Genomic DNA, 5,126 nt, shown 5'->3' on the forward strand with positions numbered 1-5,126 from the left:
GCCGCTGGCCGCCCCCGCCCCCGATCCCGCGGCAGACCACCATCCAGCCGTCCTCAACCTGTCCTCCCCCGGGGGTCGCCTCCACAGGTGTCCGAGCCATCCACTCTTGCTCAGCCCACCGCGTCGGCGTGGTTGTCGCCGCCTATCAGCCTCAGGTCCCGCGCCTTCTTGTCTCTTTCCTCACCTGCACCCCGCTCTAGCATCCTGACTGACCCTCTGTAAAGAGCCCCCCGTATTTCCCCAAACTCAATGCTGCCAAGGTCTTGCCCCTGGGTCGCTCTTCCTCTCTCTAGTCTGGCTGAACTGTCGTGTCCCCCGTGAGTGTTCCTGGAAGGTGCACGTTGTAGGCACATGTCTCGCCTGTATGGCTGGCATGTATCTGTGAACCTGCAAGATTGACCACTGGGAGCCCCAAACTGCACTTCTTGCCTTCTCATCATCCCCACCCCAGTCACCTTCCTGTGCACCTGGTAACCAAGACACCTAGGTCTGGATACCCAGCCTCTTTTAGGCCCCACATGTCTGGCTCTCTGGTGTGTGGAACGTGTCTGAACAGTCCCTGTTGTCAGGTTAGCCCCTGGGAAGGCCCAGGAGGCCTGTGTTGGCTGCAAATCAAGACTTTTACAAATAACGCGATGTGAGGCTTGCGTCACCTCCTGTCCGAGGATCAAGTATGCTAATACTGTTAATTACTTTGTCTCCTGTCACTCACACAACTTAGGAAAGTGTGCCTGGCCGACTTCTGGGTAAATTGAGGCATGGGGGTGTGGCTAAGGGACCTGGAGCCAAGTCAAAGTTAGTCATTAAGTTCTGACTCTTAGCTCCCTGCTGCAACTACTGGGCTCTGGTTCCTGGCTTTAGACTCTAAGTGATACTGATCTCTTGGGCCATTAAAGTGTCCAGAGAGACCAAGTTCCCCCTGGTTTAAAGCAGGATTTTGAATTATAAATAAAGGTGCCAATGTGTCATTCATGGTTTCCTGGTGGAGTGAGTGGCCCTCATATATACAAGTCTCCTCCCTGGGATGGAGATTCATCCATTCAGTTATGAGCGCTTCCTATGTGGCTTTCCACTCACTGGATTCTGGAAACATAGCCCCTGCCCTCCTGTAGCTGACATTCTCCAGAGAAAGGGGTAAATAAATAAGTGGGCAAAGTAAATTTAGTAGTGGTAAGTGCTGTGAAGGTGGGAAGATCCAGTTTGGTTTTTTTTCCCCCCAAGTGCAGTTAGAAATCATTGGAGGATTAAGCAGAGAGGTGATAAAATCTAAGTTTTGAAAGATCATGCTGGCCTCCATATGGAGGTTGGATTGTAAGGAGCAGGGATGATTGCCATCATCCCCACCCCAACCACCTTCCTTTTTCTTGCACCTGGTAACCAAGACACCTAAGTCTGGATACCCAGCCTCTTTTAGACCCCACATGTCTGCCTCTCTGGTGTGTCAAATGTGTCTGAGCAGTCCCTGCTGTCAGGTTAGCAGGGACTAACCTGGCAGGTAGAGGCAAGGATGCTAGTTGGGAGACTGACCATTGCAACTGCTGGGCAAAAGATGATGGTGGCTTGAACCAGGGTAGTGGTAGCAGAAGTAAAGAGATGAAACCAGTCTGATCCCCCTGGGAGAGACTGAGAGCGAAACTTCAGGGAACACCGACTGAGACTTAGATGTCTGGCAGAGAATTTCTAGACCTGGCTATGCTCCGGTTTAGCTCAGCAAACTGTACTTAACACCTGTTGTGAGCCAGACACTATGCTAGACTCTAGAGTTCCTGATGGGAACAGGGTGACTAGGTCTCCACGTTCTGACAAGATGCTCACAGATGGATCACCCCCTCCTGAAGGGAAGAGGGTTTGTGGGCTTAAAAACCATTTCAAGGAGGAGGAGGGCAGCACACACTGGAGTTCATTCCCACATCCGGCTGCATTATTTAAACGAGAGCATGATTGCCCTCCCACTCCTGTACCCAAAGAGGTTGGGACTGATCTCGCGGTGGGTGGGAGAACTACTCAGTGGCCATGAACTTAAACCGTTAACCGGAATAAAACTTGGATCTCTGTGTCGCTCCAAATCTGTGTTGCTCCAAATCTGAGCTAGAGGACCGTGGGGGTTATGTAGGCCAGGCCCCTCTTACGGTTGGGCACCCCTAGCCCCCAGAGATTGAGTTTGTTGTTGTTGTTTTTAATATTTATTGTTTAAAATTATTTGTTTAGCTGTGCCAGGTCTTCGTTGTGGCAGCTGGGATCTTGGATCTTCTTTGCTGCACATGGGATCTTCAGTTGCAGCATGCAGATTCTTAGTTGAGGCATGAGAACTCTTAGTTGCACCATGTGGGAACTAGTTCCCTGACCAGGGATTGAACCTGGGCCCCCTGCATTGGGAGCGTGGAGTTTTAGCCTCTGGACCTAGTCCCCCGAGTAACTCTTTTGCAATCCCATGCCAGTCTATACATTCGCTAATGGCACCTGTCACTTTCTACCTCTCTTTCAGCTTCATGTGCAGGTGCATGACCCTAGGCTTTCTGAGGCCAGGGTCTCTATTGGACTCAGCTTTCCATCTCTCACAGTGTCTAGATCCCGCCCGCAAAGTACACTCATCAAGTACTGGTGGACCTGCCTGGGTGTTTCACAGCACCTGAAACCAGAGCCCAGGAATGCTGACCTTATCTGTGTTTGTTTTGTTTTGTTTTTAATTTAAAAAGAAAAATGTGTTTATTTACTTATGGCTGTGCTAAGTCTTCTTTGCTGCTCTGGCTTTTTCTCTAGTTGCAGTGAGTGGGGCTACTGTCTAGCTGTGGTGCTTGGGCGTCTATTCTGGTGGCTTTTCATGTTGCAGAGCACAGGTCTAGAGCACAGCCTCAATAATAGGGGCACATGGGCTTTGTTGCTCTGCAGCAGGTGGGAATCTTCCTGGATCAGGGATTGAACCTGTGTCTCCTGCATCGTCAGGTGGATTCTTTACCACTGAGTCACCGGGGAAGCCCTGTCCATGTCCTTTCATCAGTTTCCTCTTCATCCAGAGTCTAACACGGGGGTCAGCCCAGCAGTCTCCATGTCACCATGCTCACAGAGCAGGGCAGCCCTTCCTTGATGGGTCGGCTCTCACTCCAGCCCTGCCTACAGGGAACAGCTGCTAAGGGTGCTGAGCAACTAGTTATTCGACACCCAGCAAATATGAAGCAGAGCTCTTAATCAGAGCCCGAGGTCTAAACACAGGACTAGTCCAGACACAGGACTGATCTGGGTTTGGATCTTGGTTCTGCCATCATGAGCTTCATGACCTTCAGCAAGTAACTTAACTGCTCTATGCCTCAGTTTCCCCATTGATAAACTATTAATACTTCCTTCATGGAGTTGTTGGGAGGATTAAATTAAGTAATACCTATTAGAGTCTTAGAACTACACTGAGCCCCTTGGTAAGGGCTTGGTTGAAGCAGTAGCTGTTATTTCACCATTATTTATTTATCTACTTCTTATCTCCCATCAGAATTTAAGCTCTTTTAGGGCAGAGATTTTTGTCTTTTTTTGGTCTACTGTTAAAGTTTGTAGGCACTCCATAAACATTTCTTAAATTGAATGGCTTATCGAGCACCTACTATGTGCCAGGCACTGTTGTAGATGCTGGGAACTGAGCCAAGAACAAGATCACCAAGATGCATGAAATTCATGTTCTAGTGGGAGAGACAGATGGTAAGCAAGTACACATGTGAATAAAACAGGATGGTGAAAAGAGATGCAGGGAGAATAAAAGAGAGCAGTGAGATGGAGAATGCCTGGTTCATAACTGTAGTGAGCTCTGAGGAGGTAACTTTGGTGTTTTTTTTTAATGTATTTTTATTTATTTGGTTGCACCGCATCTTGGTCGCAGCATGCAGGATCTTTGGTTGTGGCATGCAAACTCTTAGTCGTGGCCTCAGCCGCCCTGCGTTGGAAGCACAGAGTCTTAGCCACTGGATCATCAGGCAAGTCCCCTAAGGAAGTAATTTTGAGTGGAGACCCAGCTGATGGGCAGAGGTGCAACAGAAGCAACAAGCCCAAGGAAGCTGGAGTGGGCTGAGTGAGGAGCTGGCAGAAGTTAGATCTGTGGTGAGGAATTTGGATTTTTCTCTTTGATTCTGAATAGGGGGAAGTCACTGCATGGGAACTTTTCCTGGGGGTCCATCCCAGGAGAGAGAGCCAGACACTACGAAGAGCAGTGAGCATGCTCTCCTTGCCCTGCTTTTGGAAGGCTTTCGGAAGTCAGCAGCGTTGTGTCTATTCCCATCAAGTTTCTCACGTCTCTGGCCTAGATAGCTGGGAGGTGTGGGAGCCATCAGCTAGGTTAACAAAGGTCCAGGTGTGCATATCTGTGTGTCCTGCAGATTCGCTCAAGCCGTCTTTTCCTTCTGAGTGTGTAGGTAATGGGTAAGCATTTCTTGAGTTGAGTGAATGAGCATCACCAGCTCTTAGCATCTTGTCCTGTACGCTGGCAAGTCCTGTGTTTTCTACTTCTCTCTGCATCAGGGAAAGATTCTTACGGTGGTCGTGACTCTGTGTAACCTTGGAGCTCTCCTGCTGCTCTTATGTGCGTCAGGGACCCACACACATCTATTTGTCAGTCTTTTTTTTTTTTTTTGTGGCTGTGCCACTCAGCTTGTGGGATCTTAGTTCCCTGACCAGGGATTGAGCCCAGGCCCTCAGCAGTGAGAATGCAGTCCTAACCACTGAACCACCAGGAAATTCCATGTCACAGTGTCTCTGTTGGAAGTGTATCAAGATTGACTGGGCAGCTTTCCTCTCCCACACCATCCCCCACTTCTCTTCCAGTCTCTTGCTGAGTACCACCAGGCCACACTGTCACCTCTGAATGCCTCCTATTTGGTTATTTGATCTACAGTCCTGTACATCACTTGATCCAGGAGTATAGTGGTACCTAGAAAGCTGCCTTTAGCCTGGGCTGAGCAGAGTTGAGAAGCTCAGCAGAGCACTCAAATGGTGTTTTAAAGCCAGGAGTTCAGCTCACCAGGAATCCAGAGTTGGCCTCTGGAGACTGGGGGCAGTTGGCCAGCCTTTCAGATCCTTACTCAGGCATCCACTTGTTTGTCAGTGTCCAAGATACCATCTGCTCTGCTAACCTTGAGAGGCCAACATGA

The sequence above is a fragment of the Bison bison genome, unplaced genomic scaffold (genome assembly GCF_000754665.1).
Source record: "Bison bison bison isolate TAMUID 2011002044 unplaced genomic scaffold, Bison_UMD1.0 scf7180017864289, whole genome shotgun sequence".
NCBI lineage: Eukaryota > Metazoa > Chordata > Mammalia > Artiodactyla > Bovidae > Bison > Bison bison.